At 42.3% G+C, this 19,141-nt stretch overlaps 1 pseudogene; it reads left to right on the top strand.

Annotated features, from left to right (window-relative positions):
* Positions 1-601: 601 nt before the first annotated feature.
* Positions 602-18,514, top strand: LOC102512803 (annotated as a pseudogene).
* The last annotated feature ends 627 nt before the right edge of the window (positions 18,515-19,141 follow it).

Consider the following 19,141-nt stretch of genomic DNA (forward strand, 5'->3'; position numbering starts at 1 on the left):
CATCTATTTATCTGCAGATGAGTACACCCTAGTTAGTATGCAGAACTTTGAAGGCAAAAGGAATCTATTCTCCACAGAGAGCAAATTGGCCTCGAGGTACTGCCAGAGAGGAAATGGATCTTCACCCCAAGGTGGAGACCATTTTAAGGGAGTCAGGCTGACTGCTGAAACTTGAGCAGGCTTTCTTCTCTCTGGAGAATGGACTTTCTTGTAAAACATTCTGAATAAACCACCACTATAGCTGAAGCTGCGTTTGTTACCAAAGATGTTGCCCTAGAATCATACCCTTGCCTTCCTCAAATGGAAACCAGTTGCCCTCATCTAAGCTTCAGGAGGAAGCTGCAAAGAGAATAATCAAAAGCTGGTTAGAGCCAACTAGGCCCAAGATGGCAGAAGATTTGGCTTCCAGGAGACCTGGAGCCTTATTATTTGCTCATCGCAATATATTAGCATGCTAAATGACACACCCACCAGCAGCATGGCAGCTGATGATTGCCATGACAACAACCAAAAAAGCCTATACAAGGGCTGAAGAGGAGTGTCGCTTCAGTTCCAGGGTCAAACCACAGCCCTGTTCTTGGATGAGTTATGACAATTCTTCACGCTCTTCCCAGTTCCCTCCCTTTTACCTCCACTCTCCTATATATTTGGTGCCTCCACCCAATTAGGTTAATAAGTTGATGTGCAAACTAGGTTCTCGCTTCTCTGTTCCTTGAACATTGACTAAAGCTTATGCTGTTCCAGACTCAGCATTGATTTCATTACTGGCTGTGTGAATCTGAGGGGAAAAAGAACCTCCCTGGCCTAGACAAGGGGTTTTGGCCCAGACTAGGACCCCAGGCTAGGACCCGGGCTTAGACCTAGGGGATCAAAATAGATAATGTTATCACCGTGTGTGTGGCAGTGTGTGCAATTGAAAGAGAGAGAGAGAGAGAGCGAGCACGTGCAAGCCAGCACCTGCGAATGCAAGCCTATGATAATAATTCCGCTGAAAGCTGAAATTCTGTGTTCTTATTTGCTTTGTTCCAAGCATCTTTCTATATTCTCATTTGTAGAAATACTCGTCAACTCTTTGACAGGTTCGCTATTAAGAATTCAGAGGGAGTTGAGAGGACTGAACTATTAACAGAGCTGACTACCTTCCAAACTGGTAACTCAGTTTTCCAAGAAAATATTAGTGATAGTCCAAGGAAAACCCAACAGCTATACTGACAATAAATTTTTCTAAGACTTACATCCACATTTATATTAAACTGTCTTTATGATTACGCATTCATCATGTACCTTTAAGAAATGGTGTTTCCTGTATCCAAAAGAGCCAGGTAACTGCATGAGACCTGATGGAACAATGCAGGCCCTCTGTTGCATCTGCAACCTAGTGTGAGTTCTGCACTGGTGTTTTATGCTTATTTGATTACTGTTGACCCATGTCACACATTTTCTCATACTTTCAAGGTGTATTAGTGATATTATTAAACATTTACTTATAAAGAAGATAATTTTAAAACAGAATATTGTTTTCTAACTGTCTGAATCAAATGAATAGTATGTTTGGATGTTATTACAACTGTTGGATTCTAAAGAAAAGAGAAAATGAGTTTTCCAAGATGAAATAATTAATGGTGTTAGGAGAATTATAATTTAAGTGAAATGTCACCCTCAGGTCACCACTAACCAATCAGAAGAAAGTCATGAAACCTGCAGCCCTCTCCCCAAATATTACCTTTAAAAATCCTCCCCTGAAAGCCATCAGGGAGTTTGGGTCTTTTGAGCACGAGCTGCCAGTACTCGCTTGGTGCCCTGCAAATAAATATTGTAGCTTCTTTCAGCACAACCCAGAGTTGATAAATTGGCTTTGCTGTGAGGCAGGCAAGTGGACCCAAGTTTGGTTCGGTAACATTATTGCTGTAGGATAACTGACGTAAATCTGTTTTCCTACAAATGCATTTCAAACATTTTGCAGAGAAAACAAAATTTGAGAATGTACTTGGTGTTGCACTTGATATGAGAATCTGGTTCAATAACATTATTTTTCAACTCTAAGAAAGTATTTGTAAGAAAGAAGTAGGAGGTGGAGGGGAAGGAGGGACCTGAAAACATTCTTCATCTTTTTAGATGCTGAGATTTTATAATAAATATGAAATAAAAGATGATTTACTGTATTTTAAATTTTGGTTTGTTTATTTTTGCTCTTACTAATATATAAGTGATTAAACTATTTTATTTGCTGTATTTATTGTGTCAAAACAAAAAAGCATATGGATTAAATTTCAAAGAGCAATTCATTCTAGAGATCATTTTAAAATCTAAGTATGTACATCTACCAAGATTTTATGATCTGTTATTGTTAGTTACTTTATTTGCAATCAAAGCTACTTTATTTAAAGTCCTAGTTTGTTCTTTTGTTTATAACCCAATACATTTAGGAAGAACTTCACAGCTGTTGATGTAATTCTTAATTCAATAAGAACGTTTAAGGACTTCCTGGGTATCGAGGAGGTAGTATGACATCCCAGACAGTTCAGACTTTGGGATTAGGTGGACCAAGGTTCGAATCTCAGGTCTGCTACTTGTGAATGTGTGATCTTGGAAAATCACCATCTTCCGAAGTCTCGGTTTTTCTCTCTGTAAAGTGGGGTTAATCAATTTAGCACAGCAGAGCTATTGGAATAAACAGTGAATGAACTGTCAGCTAGTGTTATCAATTTTACATGTGTCCAGGGAGGAAGAAAATTTCCTCTACCCTCCTAGGTTCTTCTGGCTGCTCTAAGAATTACAGTGACATGAGACAGAGTGTCTGTCTTTCTTCCCTGAACACCATGTGCAATATGCTCTGGGAACAGTAGCCTGACTATGGAGTAAGGGAAGGCCTTCTGGAGGAAATCATGCCTGACCTGAATTGTGCCAGATGAACAAGCTTAGCCCCACGGGTGCATTGGGAAAGGGCATTATAAACAGACAGAGCTACTTGACGGAACTCATGGAGGTGAGAAGTAACATGGTATTTGAATAACAGAACTATCTGTAATTGGATATATATAGAGAGTAAGGAGTGAGACGGGAGTGACCGGAGGGCCTGGAGAAGGAAGTAGAGGCAGCAGCAACAGCGCTATCCTGTAAGCTGGAGGAGACTGTATCTTGGTCTTCTGCAAGAGACAGAGCTGGTCCAGTGCACATTTTAGAGAGAATGAAAGCTGTGGTTGCCATGGGGATCAGTTCAACGTGGGCATGGTGAGGGGAGGCTGGATTAGACACCGACTGCAGCCAGACAGCCATCAGGAGGCCTGAATTCAGGCAGCGACGCCACCTGTGGAATGGAGGTCCTAGATTCCATCATGCTTCCAGACAAGACAGGAGAAGCTGGTGGTGGACTGGATGCAGTTACAGGGGCTGTGTGGTTGGATCCTGCCGTTGACGGAGAAAAAATGTTAAGAGGAGCAGTCGCCATTCATTTTGAAGCGAAGATGCTGACTTCTTCAGTTATTCCTTTCTTTTCGTTTTGTTAAATTAGAAACTTTTTTCCTGTCATCTAATATGTCCAATTACCTTAAACTTTGCCATCTGCAAACTTGATAAGCGTGCTTTCTAGGTCTCATTCAAAGCGCTGATAAATCATTGAATGAGAGAAGGCTACATACATGCTGATCTGTTTTATGCCACATTAACTCCTTTCAGTTGATACCGATTTAACAGTGTGAACTTTTTGGGTAAAACCAAATAATTGTAGTACTTTCTAGGCCCATATTTTCCTTCCCTATTAACACCTGGCTGCAATTCAGATAGCTGCGCTTTTGGTAACCCTCCCCCCACCCCTCCAGCCCCAATTCTCTTGAAAAATCTGAGTAATCTGATGACCCTGTTTGTAAAACAAACTGTTCATGTGCAATACTGCTCTCACAGATGGCTATGGAGAACATACTATGCCTATATATTTACATCTGGAAAGATCATTTGTTAGGACTTATGCCCGTTTACATAACTGGTAACCAACGGGCAAATATATGTTTATGGTCAGTTCCACTTGAAAAAATATCACCACCATCCGTTTGATTAACTCTGTAATTCTGGGGAGAGTAGCTTTACCATTGATAAGTGAGAATTTCTCAAAAGACAATCTAGTCTTGTCAGCCAATAAAGCACAAAGAAGATTATGCCTTCATTTAGAAGTGATTTTCTGAAAAGTGAATGGTTTATAAATTTATAAGGTAGTAGGAAATTTAAAAATATATCTTTCATGCTTTTACCTCAGATATATATATATATGCTAGATTGATCATCAGAAATCAGTTGATTGATCTCCTTGAGCAAGGAGGTCACTTCAGAGCAGGGAGTTTGCTCCAGGGGGACGTTTGGTAGGTCTGGAGCCATCTTTGGTTGTCACGACTGCGTATGTGGGAGGTGCTACCGCCGTCTATGGGAAAAGGCCAGGGATGCTGCCGAACACACTGTGATGCACCCAACACCTCCCATCAACACAGAATCTTCTGGTCCAAAATGTCAGTGGTGTAGACGGTGAGAAAGTTTCCTTTGGAGGTGCCTGTCTATTTTGGACCGCTTTGTGGGCTGCCACACTAATAGCCATATCTATGCTGCCATTTAAAATATAAACTTTTCTAGAAAGAAGTTACTAATCTATGGCCCAAAGCATTCAATTACTTTCCAGTGGAAATGACTGTCGTACTTCAATGCTGTACGATCGGTTTCTGCTAGATCTTTCCTATTCAGTGTTACAATCAGTTTTTCTAAAAGTGCTTTAATATCAGTTCTATTGATTAGCTCTTCTTGGATTAGTCATTCATATTTTACATGATTATCGCTTTGTTAGAACTAACTTAACCTAGCTGCCCTAATCCCATCCCCAAACTTTACTTGTTTTGCTGTTGTCCATGGTTAAGTCCACTGGTAAGCCCTTTGGTTCTACATCAGGTTTCCCAGAAGAAATCCCTGAAATGTAGTGTCCTCTGCAAACAGGTTATTGAGGAAGGCCTCCTAGGAGGGACCAGCAAAGTGGAGGTTGGAAAGTAGCAAGGCAAAGGGGGCTGTAGCCAAGTAGGAGGTCGTTCCAGACCACGTACGGGAGGGCTGCTTCCTCCTCACCCGGCAGCGGCTTTGCGGACGTGTAAGCTATGTGAGAGAGGACCCCACTGCACTGCCAAGAGGCCGGACTCTCGTCTGCCCTCTCAGGTCAGTTGCTGGTCGAGAGGCACTTTCACAGTCATGAACTCCTAGCACTTCTGTTCTCTGTGCCTCTGAACAAAGCTACTCCAGTTGCCTGAGAAGTCCTCTCAAAGAAGGAAGGAAAAAACAGAGGGAAGGCAGGAGGGAGGCTCCCGAAAATAGTAGAAAGGTTTTGAGAAGATCTGGGGGAATCACTGGCAGAGCCTCCTTCATCCTGAAGCGCACATTGGTAAAGTTAATCAGAACTGGGGGTGTGGGCAGCTCTCCAGGTGGGACAAACATACCAATAAACGATCAGATTCACAAGGTAATAGTTTCCTAGGAAAGTTAGCTTAAAGTTAACTTCATGACTCACTGTCAATTTGTAATAATTGCATTTTACATCATATTTTTAATATGAATTTCTCATTTCCTATTTCTTTTCTTGTATGTTAATCATAATAACCGTAATTTCTGAATTTCAGTGGGATTAGCATTCCCATATGAACTAGAGCTATTAAATTGTTAATAGTCTCTCTGATCTTTCTGCTTGACTTGTTATGACACTTTAATAATTTCATCAGAGTTTAGGTATTATAAACCATTATAATTTATACTGCTGGCCTCCAAACGCAATGCATTAACAAAGCAAACTCTTCAGTGAAAATAAACTATTAAATAAGTTAATACTACATGGAAAACAATCACATGAATTACTCTCAAGATTCCTTACTTATTTTTTAATTTTTAACTTTAACTTTTCCTTTTATTTGGTTGTACAGAAATTGTGAAGCTATCCTAGATGCTTTTTGTAAGGTTATTCCTGATTCTTATTTTTTATGAAAACACCTTTTTGCCGCTGTGACCAGTACTTGCCTCAAATATTAGGATAAGTTGAAAATCAACTTACAACCATGTACATTTCAGCTTTGATCCTATCACTTGTAACAGCTCACGCCTGGGAGCAGAAAGTGACTGGCTTTCACAGCCACGCAGGACTCTGAATAGCCAGATTCTAAATCTACTTTCATAGGTGGCATAGCACCACAGGCAAAAAGCACTTCTCTTTTTCTCCAGAGTTCTGTTCTTCTCCAGCTCCACTTGCAGACTGAAGAAGTCTGGATGTCTCTTCTATACAGCTTTGCTGAAAATAAGAAGAAATAGTAATAGTTGCATACCACCATTTTGAATTTTCTCCACACTTCTCCCTTTAACTGTATCTTTAAAGAAATTGTCTGCCTTGTAAGGCGTCACAGGATGAAGTTTAAACAATTTTTTAAGAGCAAAAATTTCATCACCTTTCCGTATTCTGATATTTGTAATCATCTGATCACCCTGTATTTTAGGGTTCATTATGGGAGCTACCACAGTACAGGTATCAAATTCTGTGACAGTTAGGATGTTGGCTTGGCAGCAAATAGGGGTCCTGAATCACAGTGGTGCAGACAACGTGGAAGTATATTTGCTTCTCTTTCTCTTATAGCAATCTGAGGGTAGGAATCTTGCACCAATATGAGAGCTTGGTTTTATAAATATGTGCCATGATCCAAGCTCCTCCCACCTTGCTGCTTGTGCAAAACTGTCGCACCTGCTAGCCTTTCAAACAACAGAGTGTTAGAAAGAAGAAAATAAGAACATCATGTGTCTTTAAATATAAAAGAGGGAGTTATACACCTTATTTGCACTCACACCCATTTGTCACAACTTTATCAAATAGCCACACTCAACACTGAAAAGAGACTGGGAAATGTATTCTTTATTCTGGGCATCCATACACCAAGCTGAATATTCTGATACTGTGGAAGAAAGGGAGTATGAGTCCTCAAGGACCCTTGCCAGTCCCTGCACAGTACAGCCAAACTGAATAATGATACGTGGTTCAATTAAACAGGAATGCATAATAATTATTAACTATGTAACTAACCACATAGCTTGCAAATATATAATGGAAAATTTAAGAGAACCAGAAGGATAGATGGATGAATACATCTTTAAAATGGGGACAGATACACCCTCATAATGGGAGTGGTTTTATTAGCAGTTTTATTAAGGATTAATTTACCTACGACAAACTTCACATGTCTAAAGTTTACCGTTTGGTACATTTTGATACATACACATTCCATGAAGTTGTCATCACAATCAAGATATAAACATATCCATCGCCCCCAATTTTCCTCATGTCCCTACCTGCCTCTCCTCTTATCTGTTACCCACCCACCCTAGCCCAGGCAACCACTGATCTGCTTTCTGTCGCTAAAAACCAGCTTTCATTTCATGGAATTGTATATAATAGAAACATGAAATATGTATGACTATGTTTAACTCCATAAGAAACTGAGAAACTGTATTCCAAAGTGGTTACACCATTTTATAACAAGTGCTTAATGATCATCATGTATCTTCCTTATTGAAGTGTCTGTTCAAATGTTTTACCCAATTTTTGTAGGTTGTTTTTTTTCTTCTTGAGTTTTGAGTGTTATTTATATATTCTGGATACAAGTTCTTTATCAGATATATGATTTGCAAATATCTTCTCCAAGACTATGTCTTGGCTTTCCATTCTTTTAACAAAGTCTTTTAGAGAGTGTATTTTAAATTTGATGAAGTTGAAAAAAATAAATTTGATGAAGTTCAACTTACCAACTTTTTTCTTTTGTGGGTCTTGCTTTTGGTATGTATTTAAGCAAACTTTGCCTAATTGGAGATCACAAAGATTGTCTAGATATTTTTTCTGGAAGAGTTATAGCTTTAGGTTTTGCATTTTGGTCTAAAATCCATTTTGAGGTTTTTTGTTTTATCCCCAGTATGACGTGAGGTATGGATTGAGCTGCTGTTTCTGCTGCTGCAGACATCATTATTATAATCTCCTCTTTCCTCCTCCTTTTTGTCCTGCTTTGTCTTCTTCCATATGTATATTCAGTATCTGCAGGACCAATTTTTGAAAAAACTATTATTTTTTTCCACTGAATTGCCTTTCACTGTGGTCAAAAATCAATTGACTTCATTGTGATTCTGTTTCTAGACTCTTGTTTCATTGGTCTGTTGACCCCAATACCTCTCTGTCTTTATTACTGTAGCATTATAAATAAATAAACTACAATAAATCAGATTTATAAGTGAGTAAGTTTCAAAGCTTTAAATATATCTTGAAGTGAGTTAGTCTAAGTCCTTCAACTTTGTTCCTCTTCAATGTAGTTTTTGGCTTTTCTACTTCCTTTGCTTGTCAATTTCTACCAAAAATCTGCTGGGATATTGATTGATTGGGATTGCATTTATTCTATAGATCAATTTGGGGAGAACGAACATCTTAACAGTATTAAATCTTTCAAACCATGAAAATAAGATACCTATTATTTTAGGTCTTTAATTTCTTGCAGCAATGTTTTATAGTTTTTACTGTATATGTCTTTCATATTTTTATCATGTTGATCCCTAAGTACGTTCATTTTTTAATAATAAAAAAGATGTGATTTTATTAAATACATTCTCTGCATCTATTGAGATTGTCTTATCAATTTTCCTTTTTAGTCTGCTAATATGTCAAATTACATTGATTTTCAAATGTTAGGTTAAAGCAAACTCTTGTTCTTGGGAGAAATCCAACTTGATCATGATGTAATATACCTTTTATGTATCATTAAGTTCAATTTGCTAAAATTTTGTAAGAATGCCTGCTTCTGTGTTCATAAGGGATATTAGCCTGAGGTTTCTTTCTGTTTTCTTTGTCTGGTATTGATATGAGAGTAATACTGGTCTTGTAGAATGAGTTGAGAAGTGTTCCCTCCTATTCAATTGGCTGTTAGTTTGTATAGAATTTGTATTATTTCCTTTTTATATGTGGTAAAATCTACCAGTAAAATCATGTTCAGTTTTCTTTTCAGAAAGATTTTTTACTAAAAAATCACTTAAAAAATATGTGTAAGCCATTAGGTGACTTACTTATTTTTTAATAAGGTAGTTTGTATCTTTCAAGGAATTTGTCCATTTTATCTAAGTTACTGAATTTATTGGCACAAAGTTGTACATGATATTCTCTCATTAATCTTTTAAAATCTGTACTGATGTCACTTCTTATTTTTGATACTGGTAATTTTTGCCTTCTCCTTTTTCTTTTTTTAAAATCAGCCTGGGCAGAGATTTATCAATTTTATTGATTTTCTAGGAAACAAAATAAAAACCAAAAAGCCCCCCAAATTTTGGTTTCATTGATTTTCTCTACTTTTTATTTTTCTTTCTTGTTATTTTCTGCTCTGGTCTGAATTATCTCTTTCTTTGGCTTCCTTTGGGATTCATTTGCCTTTTTTCTTAAAGTCTTTTTGGGTAAAACCGAGGTCACCAATTTTAGACTTTCAGTTTTGCTAACACAGACATACAGTGCTATAAATTTCCCTCTTGGTATTACCTTAGCTGTATCTTGCAAATTTTGATATGCCATTTTCTCATTTTCACTGTTAAAATATAATCCATTTAAAATTAATTTTTGTGTATGTGTGCTGTAAGGGTTAATGTTCATGTGTCTCTTTTGATAAAGGTAAAAAACAAATAAATTCTAGAAATACAGGTACAACAAAATGACAGTAAAAAGAAAACAAGGAAACAATGAACACAGGATTCAGACTGACGGCTGCTTTGAGGTAAGAAGAGGCAATGGAGCTGATGAGGGGACCCCACTGTTTACACACAGCGACTGTAGAGAGCAAGCTTAGAGTAGCCAGATAAAAGCAGCCACATGTGGACTGAGAACAATGATCAGAGCGTATCATTAACCACGGATGCGGTTTATCACATTCTGTACAACATAGGTGGGAGAAAAGCCAGCAGTTTCACTGCTAGATATATATTCTAAAGAAATTATTGAACATAAAAAGGAAAAAAACAAGAATGCTCAGAGCAGCGTTATTCGTAACAGTCAGAAAACAGAAACAACTTAAATGCCCATACACCAGAGAAGAGGTACGATGTGCTATGTTCACATAACAGAGCCAGTGAAAACAAGCCAGCGACAGTGACGGAATCCACGATGATGGTCTCCTGAAAAGAACACAGGGAGTGTGACACTCTTGATATAAAGCACTGCAGTTTGCCCCCAAATTAGTACATATACTTAAGCAATTAACTTATATAGTAAAAGGAAAATAAGTTCATGTGAATGGTAGACACCCAATTCAGGAGGGTGGTTACAGCTGGTAAAGAGAGGGAAAGGAGAGGAAGGAAACTCAGAAAGCACGGTCCTTTAGTAATCACTTGTTTCTTAAACTTGGTGGCGTTCGCTTTACAGGAACGAAGAGGGCCTGGAAGATCACTCCTAGAGCCGCTTTCTCTTTCTGCCTCTGCTTGTTCAGACCTGCATTGGAGAAAACTCATCTTCGCCCGGTCTTAGGGCAAAGTCTAAGGTGAGCGCCATGACTTTCCTGGTCACCGATTACGCATTTTTCTTGCTTCTTCTAGTCACAACACTTGTCCCTTATTGATTGGTGTATCTAGTTTAATGCAGTAATGAAATACTGACTTTATGGAGAGTGAAATGTCTTCCTTCCCCTAGCGAGGGCTGCCTTCGGGTTAGCCTTCTGCAGGGAGTGAAGGAGACGGGTTAATTTCTCATCTATTTATCCAACTAGAGTTTCCCTCTTTTCCCCTCCTCTCTGGGTTGCTTCTGGATTCCCTAGGGTTGGAATTTTCTTGTGGGCGGGAAGGAGGGGAGGAGAGCTAATAGCTACTGGGATTGACTTTTCTTCTATTTTCTGCATTTCTGCCCTATGTGGCATGCCTTCATCACGGTGCTCTTTATCTCAGAGGTACAGTGTATATTCACGCATCTACACTATCTGTCTAATGTAGTAACGTGCACGATGGGTCAGCCAGTTCAGTAGCTTGATGGTTAGTCTAGGCTATCAGCCAGTGAGCAGTAAGGAGCCTTGCACAGGATGCTTCCATTTTACTGGTGCCGCACTGTTTTGCTTTTAACTCTACCTTTATTCTTCCTTGGCCTCTCATTCTTCCATTATTTCATCTTTTGGTAAACAGCTTTGAGAAGTGATGTCATTGGAGGTCCTACAAAATTGCCAAGGAACTGCGCCGTGAAGTTGCATATATTCCACAGCACGTTCAAGGTGATAGTGAATGAATTAGAAAGCGCAGATCAGCAATCAGAGACTGGAAGAGGCACTGTGACCTTATAAAGGGCATCATACAGACAGACCCCTACAGCCTGGGAGGATTGATCTGCTATTGTATGAACAGCATGTGAAAGAAATTATGGTTTGAAACTTCTCATGCTTGAGGGAACTGAGAAAGAACTCCCCAGCGGGTTTCGTGTACGATGCTTGGTGTGCAGCTCTGCGGGGACCATGCCACAGAGACAGCTCACACTACTTCATCACTCATTAGTTCATTAAGTCCCAGAAACATACATCCTGCCCTAAACAGAGGAATACTCAGATTATCTTATCAGTTCTCCAAGGTCCCGTTAGAAGTGCCCTTCCTTCTCTGCAAACTTATTCCTGACTAGCTTAGGCAAAACCAATGATTCCACCCTTTGTGTTACCATGGGATCCACGCATACCTTTCCTATAGCACTTACCGTATTGAAGTGTGTATCTGTATCTCCTTAAACGTATGTCGAACCCCTGGGGGACAGAGATCATGGCTTATTCATCTTTGCGTCTGTAACATCTAGCACAGAGCTTGACACAGAGCAGATGCTTGATAAATATTTGTTGAAACAAAATAAAATATTTACTAGAGTTCTTCATTGAAACTCATAAAATTTGCACTTCCTTCCTCCCCAGATACTTAACCATCTATGTGAGGGGAAAACTCGATTCAGAATAATAAATAGACAACATTACACTATATAGAGCTGGCCCTGAAATAAAAGACAACTTTCTAGCTTCCAATTTCCTTACTCCTCGCGATGGCTCTTGTCCAAATCACCTATGACCTACATTTGAAATATAAGGATAAAGATTTTTCAGCCCCGGTCTTCCCTTTTTGCTCTGCCGTGTTGACACAGTCAAGTGTTTGTTCTTGCGCTCTCTGCCTTTGGAAATTCTTCCCTTTTACGGTTTCCATGATGTGGCTCCGTTCTGGTTTTTTTCTTCCCCCCTAACTCTCTGACTGCCCCTTCTCAGTTTCTTAGCAACTGTCTTCTTTCTTTTGCGTTCTTATCTTCTCATTTTACATGTGCTTTTTTGGGGGAAATCATTCTGCTCAGGTATTAATTATTATCTCTATGTTGATCACGCTAAAATCTCTCCACTGAGCTCAGAATTATATAATTGCCATCCATCTGGTTGTTCAAAGAGAACTTCAATATAACAGCCTCTCCAGGAACCAGAATCACTTCCTACAGTATGTTGCATCACAATTTTAGTTCTACCAACCATCCCAACAGAACTCTGGGAGGCCGGGGTGAATCCTAGCATCTCCCACATAGGATTGTTCTTCCTGGTGGACAAACCCTCTCCCCTCTGCCCTCACACCCATCACCTGTGAGCACCACGGCAGCTTCTAGTTCACCCTCCTCCCACCCACGCTCCACATTCTTGTCGGACAAAACCCTCTGAAATGTGAGTTGATGATGTCATTCTCGTCCTTGAAATCTGTTAACAGCTCCCTGTTATAACCATAAGGAAATCCAGCTTTCTTAGCACAGCATAAATGGTCTTCAGAAGCCAGACCATCTCCTGTTCGGCCTTACGCCCCCGTCTCTCCGTGTTTCAGCTCCAAGTTCCTTCCAAGCCGAAACACTGGTAGCTCCTTAAAGCACTCCCCCCCGCCCCCCATCTCCTGCCTTTTCCAGGATGCTGTTTGACCACTTGGTTTCACTTGGCTACAGGGCCCTTCTAAAGTCAGTCAATCATTCCCATTTATTCAGCACAAATTTATCATGTGTTTGAGACACTATCTGGACTCCGGAGATAATTGCTGAACAGATTTAGTCCCTTCTTTCATGAAGCTTACACTTTACCAAGGGAGAGAGTAATTAAACAGATAATTTTACTAGTAAGTGTGTAATTATAAGCTTAGGCAAAGGTCGTAAGGAAAAGTAAAGAGTGTGTTGAAAAATGACTTCAGGAGAATTTCCTTCCCACAATAATTATCACACTGCATTGAAACTGTTTGTCAAGCTCCCTAACTAGTCTGTGAGCTACCTTGAGGGCACAGACTTCTTCATTATTTCTCTTTATAATTTTAGTGCTCAAAAAGGATTTGGGGCCCAGAAAGTGATGAGTGGGTATTTCTTGAACAAATGAAACAAAACTTGTACTTGTCAGGACTTAGAGGTGGCAGGGGGCTGACAGTCCCTGGCAGTAGGAGGCTTTATGGTTTAGGTGGCTAGCCTGTTGCCTGTGCTTCAGTGGAATCAATTCCCATATTTTAGAAGTGGATCAGTTGCTCTCTAAATCTCTTCCAACTCTAAATGTTATGATTGGTTAATGACCCATGGGATTAAATGACTTCTAAGAAGGAATCTGCCTTGTGTACTTTGCTGATATGATGTCTAGGACAATGCTGCCTCTGAGTGAGCATTTACTGTGTCAGATAAGAGAATACAGGTGCCTGATTTTTTTTTTTTTAAAGACCCTCATTGTTAACTTTGGAATAATCCAGAATACAAGGAGGCAGTCTACAAATGGACTCATAGATGACGTGGTTTGGCAAGCTAAATAATAGCTCGAGGGTGCCAACTGGAAATTGGCACTTGCCATCTGCCTCTACGAGGCTTAAATCACGAGCCGCTGCAGTCACTGACCTTCAACACACCCTGAAAGGAGTTCAGGCTGGAGATCAGGAACGAGGCGCTCTGGGCTCTGGGGAACACGGGCAGAACAGACCTTCATACACTTAGACATTTGCAGAAGACGATTTTATGAGCTCAAATTCTTGCTTCTTATATCTTGAAAACACTAAAATCACTATCGGTGACATCTGGCCCTCCTGACTAGCAGCAAGCCTCTGGCCTGCACCTGCCCCCTTCACTACAATCGCATGTAACACTGAGCTCCCCCGGACTCTTCAGAGCAGCTCCTCAGAGCTACCCAAAAATGCTGTCTCCCTGGCTATCGTCCTCATTTTGCCTCCCATAAAACCTAACCCACAACACTCACGTTGTGCGATGTTTTCCATCGACAAAGACTCAGCAGCGATCGTTATTTTTAATGTTTTAATATTTGCTTTGTTCTTTATAATATTTACTTAGTTCATGGGTCTAAGCTGCCTAATAGGCTGGTACTTTACATGATATAAAACATTAGAGCCAAAAAAAAAAAGCCAGTTGCACATTTCTGCGCAGACACCGAAGTGCAACCCTAGGTGACATTTAACAGGCCGACGCGTCTCCTTCCTCCGCCGCCTCCCTCCCCGTGGAAGCAGAGGCCGGCTTTCTGAAACCGGCAAGAACTGAGAATCCTTTGTCACCGCGAGAGATGCCTGATCCTGTTCCAAGACTTCCTGTCTTGTTGCCCATCACACCCACCCCTCTTCTCTTTGAACGGAGCTCGACACAGCGCACACAGGACCCGCCGTGCTCCGGCTTGGAAATGCCGAGTGCCTGGTGGAGGCAAAAAAAACAAAAAAACAAAAAAACACAACTTTCCGGTGGTTTTTGTTTTTACTTGTTATGGCTCTGAATTTTTCCTGCTTTGACATGATGGCTAAAATGTGCCCAGCATTTCTGTGCCGCCCGCAAACATATTTTCAGCATGCCTGTTTTCATGCAGACAGTGAAGGAAGCATAAGCTTGGCACGACACGAAGGATGGGGTGTGTACACGGAGACCATCTGTTCCACATAAACTCTGCTCTGCTCTGACACGCAGGAGGAAAGGAATCTGTGAAATCAGAAGGTGGAGCTTTTAAAGGTGTGAACGGAGAGTGACCTGGGTAACGGGTTTGCGGGCACCGCCTCTGCTATGTATTGAGACCTCTTCCCCAGTCCCCACTTCGGCCTCATTTCGGTTGGTCATGGTCAGACCCGTATTTACTTATTAGGTCAATCCTTCATTAAAAAAAGAAAAAATCCGCGTCATTATTTTCATGTTGGGATTGGAAGGAGGAGTGCCACAGAATGTTAGTTCGCAGCACATTTCAGTTAAAAAACGCATCTGTTGGCCGTGCCTTTAGGGAGAGGTGTTGCTGCCTTTCCCCGGCTTCTGCTGGGCCCTGCTGAGCGGGGAAGGGACGTGGCTAAGGCTCCGGTGCAGAGCCACCCTCCCTGGCTTCTGTCGTGGGGCTGGCCTGCCGGGGGCTGCGGCCAGATGTCGCCAGAAGCGACCACTTCATTTCACTGGTTTCTTCCTGTGGAAAACCCACACTCATCCCATGGAACTGCGGCGCTCGTATCCACGATGCCAGTGAAGGCTTGCGCGCTCCTCGTTCATGCTAAACGTGCTGAGGAGCCAGACACCAGATCTTCCTGAGCATCGGCTTAATACTAGCTGTCTCGATTTAATGTGCTTGATTCAAATGAAAATCCGGATTCTCCTGGGCTAATTCTTGATCCGGATGCAAAAATAGAAAGGGTGCTCAATGAAAGAGAGAAAAAGAAAGGGAGAGAAAATTGCACCCCCAGGAGGATCTAGTGTGATGTAAATGGAGGCATGATTAAAATCTTTTGCCATTTGTTTTCCACAGAAAGGAAACAGTGGAATGAAAATCAAACTGACCCGCACCAGGCTTCCTGGTCACAGAAGTAATAAGATGATGCTAGGAAGCTGCATTGGTTTCCTTGGGGGATCAGTATTTAGGAGACTGAGAACTAGCTGATTTGAATGAAGCTGGGCTGAAGCAGGCACACGTTTGGGCCATCCTCTCTGGGTGCTCAGATGCGCTTCTCTGCACCCAACATCACAGGACGGCCAGTGACATGATTAACATCCCTATGAAAAAACAGGGCCACCAGCGGTGGTGCCTGGACACTGTTCTGTGGCTTTACCGGATAGCTTTCTTCTCCTGAAGAAGGAGCTGGATTTTTGTTACATTTCTGAGCTCAGCCCACAGCTCTTTTACGGAGGAAAAATATGATTTAAATACAAAGAGACACATTGATAAGTCAGAGTCTGTCCCCAACAACCCATCATCTGGAAAATTATACTGAACCATTATCAAAATCTATTTCTATAATCTTAACACAGGTGGAGAACTTAGCAAGTTAGTGTTGGGGTGAAGAATGGGCTCCATCAGTTGGATTTAATCAATGAGCATTTGTTTTTCCCTCGGCCAAGAAGGGAGCTGGTACCGAGCATAACATGAAAAGAGGGAAAAGCAACTCTTAGTTCACTAAAAAGTGGATACTTTGGAGCCCCTGTTATGTGCTTGCTGTTCAGGAAAAAAAGATAAATAAGGTAAAGGTTTTGTCTCCAAGTTGTTTAGGATTTTTTTGAAAAACTGACTAGTAAGACAACCTGTGAAATTGCTCAAATTAATGAGTTCTTGAGGTACTAAAGAAGCAGAGAGGAGGGAGAAGGAAGTCTGCCTGGGTGGGGAAAAATCTTCTGGAGTCTTGTCAGAGGACCAGAGGGATGCTGTGGCAGGACAGAGGACAATAGGGGGGGTTCTTAGAGACCAATAAGTGCCCCAAACAGAAGAGATCAAGCGCACTTCAGAGAAAAGCAAAGAGCTTGGTTTGCTAGAATTCTAGGGGCCAAGGATGAAAGATGAAACTCATTAAAGATATTCAGTGGCCACATCGTACCAGGACTCTATTCAAGCTCAAATTTTCCTTTAAAAAGGAAATAGGAAAGCTGTATCTCCACGTGGAGAACCTGGTCTGCGGACTCTATACTCTCGAGCCCGTGGCTTTTCTCTTCTTCGTTCAAAGAGCTTAGGTTGTTGCAAGAAGGCACAAAGAAAAGAGCTATACTCTGATTGCCCTTCCCTCCTCTTCCGAATGCTCTACCCTCCCACCCCTCCCGTGAGAACTAATCCTGTAATGGAATTTTAATGCTCTGCTTTTACGTAGAGCTTCAATATCCAGCAACTGTGACTAGGGAGAAGGAAGGATGGTGTCTTTCGAGCAAATAGCCTTAAGGATGTGAACCCACAGGAAGGGACAGTGCACTCTCGCCAGGTGTCCTTGCTTGAGTGACACTGTCTTTAAACCCTGTGTGGAAATCCCTGGTGCACCGCCGTGATGCCCAGGGAAGACAGGGCGACCTGGAAATCCAACTACTTCCTTAAGGTCATCCAACTTCTGGATGATTATCCGAAATGCTTCCTTGCGGGAGCAGACAGCGTGGGATCCCAGCAGATGCAGCAGACCTGTCTGTCCCGCTGCAGCAAGGCGGTGGTGCTGATGTGCACGGCCATCCGAGGGCATCTGGAAAGCAGCCCAGCTCTGGAGAAACTGTTGCCACACATCTGGAAGAACATGGGCTTTGTGTTCACCAAGGAGGACCTTACTGACATCAGAGACGTGCTGCTGGCCAGTAAGGTGCCAGCTGCTGCCCGTGCTGGTGCCATAGCCCCGTGCCAAGTCACTGTGCCCCCAGAACACTGGTATGGGGTCCGAGAAGACCTCCTTCTTCCAGGCTTTAGGCGTCACCACTGAAGTCTGCAGTGGGCATCACTGAGACCCTGAGTGATGTGAAGCTGATTAAGGCTGGAAACAGAGGGGGAGCCAGTGAAGCCACATCACAGACTTGCTGAGAATCTCCCCTTTCTCCTTTGGGCTAATCATCCAGCAGGTGTTTGACAGCACCTACAACCCTGAAGTGCTTGATGTCACAGAGGAGATTCTGCGTTCTCGCTTCCCCGAGGGAGTCTGCTGTATTGCCAGCGTATGTCTGCAGACTGGTTATCGAACAGTGGCATCTGAAGCCCATTTTAGCATCAGTGGGTACAAGCAGGTCCTGGCTTTGTCTGTGGAGACTGATCACACCTTCCCACTGACTGAAAAGGTCAAGGCCTTCTTGGGTTTTCCATCTGCACTTGTGGCTGCTGCCACCCCTGTTGCTTCTGCTGCCTCAGCTGCAGCCCCGGCCAAGGCTGAAGCAAAGGAGGAATCGGAGGAGTGGGAGGAGGATGTGGGAGGAGTGGGGGAGGAGTGGGAGGAGGATGTGGGAAGAGGATGTGGGAGGAGTGGGAGGAGGATGTGGGAGGAGTGGGAGGAGGAGTGGGGGGAGGAGTGGGAGGAGTGGGGGGAGGATGTGGGAGGAGGATGTGGGAAGAGGATGTGGGAGGAGTGGGAGGAGGATGTGGGAGGAGTGGGAGGAGGAGTGGGGGGAGGAGTGGGAGGAGGATGTGGGAAGAGGAGTGGGAGGAGTGGGAGGAGGATGTGGGAGGAGTGGGAGGAGGAGTGGGGGGAGGAGTGGGAGGAGTGGGGGGAGGATGTGGGATTTGGTCTCTTTGACTAATCACCAGCTTTATTTGTGAAACAAGGAATTAAAGGCTTAATTCTCTTAAAAAAAGGGGAAAAAAAAGAAAGGGACATTGCAGGGGGACCATCTTTTAGACTTCGCTGCCAGGGAGAATACAGTATGAACAGTGCTCCCCATTAAATGCAAAACGTCCAGGGATATTCTCTGTGATTAATACCACGATCTCCTTCCCCTGCCTCAGTGTTTCATCATTTCAGGATTTAGTAAAGGGCACAGACTCCAACAAAATAAATTTTTGCGTTTTGTTTTCCTGGTTGTTACCTGACCGGCACAGGAGCAGCAGATCAAGCAAGAGGCACCCCTCCCGTTCCACCATCAAACAACGCTATTCTCTTTAAAGGGGGAAAAAAAAGACCTCTTTGACGAGGTTCTCATCTCATGTCTCTCTGACACGGGTCTAGTAAACCTTTTTTGTAGCAGATTCATGAAGAGACAGCATTCCGCTCAGCAGGCGGCCGTGATGGGAGGCTGGTTGCCGAACGTGCGGCTCGCGTTTGCGCTGTGCTGGCCGGGCTGCCTGCTGTCCTCGTCCCGTTTCCACCGCGAGGTCCCCCTGCCGTCAGCTCCTTCATTCGGCTGCGTCTGTCTGTTTCAGCTGCTGCC

Source organism: Camelus ferus, chromosome 9 (genome assembly GCF_009834535.1).
Source record: "Camelus ferus isolate YT-003-E chromosome 9, BCGSAC_Cfer_1.0, whole genome shotgun sequence".
Classification (NCBI taxonomy): Eukaryota; Metazoa; Chordata; class Mammalia; order Artiodactyla; family Camelidae; genus Camelus; species Camelus ferus.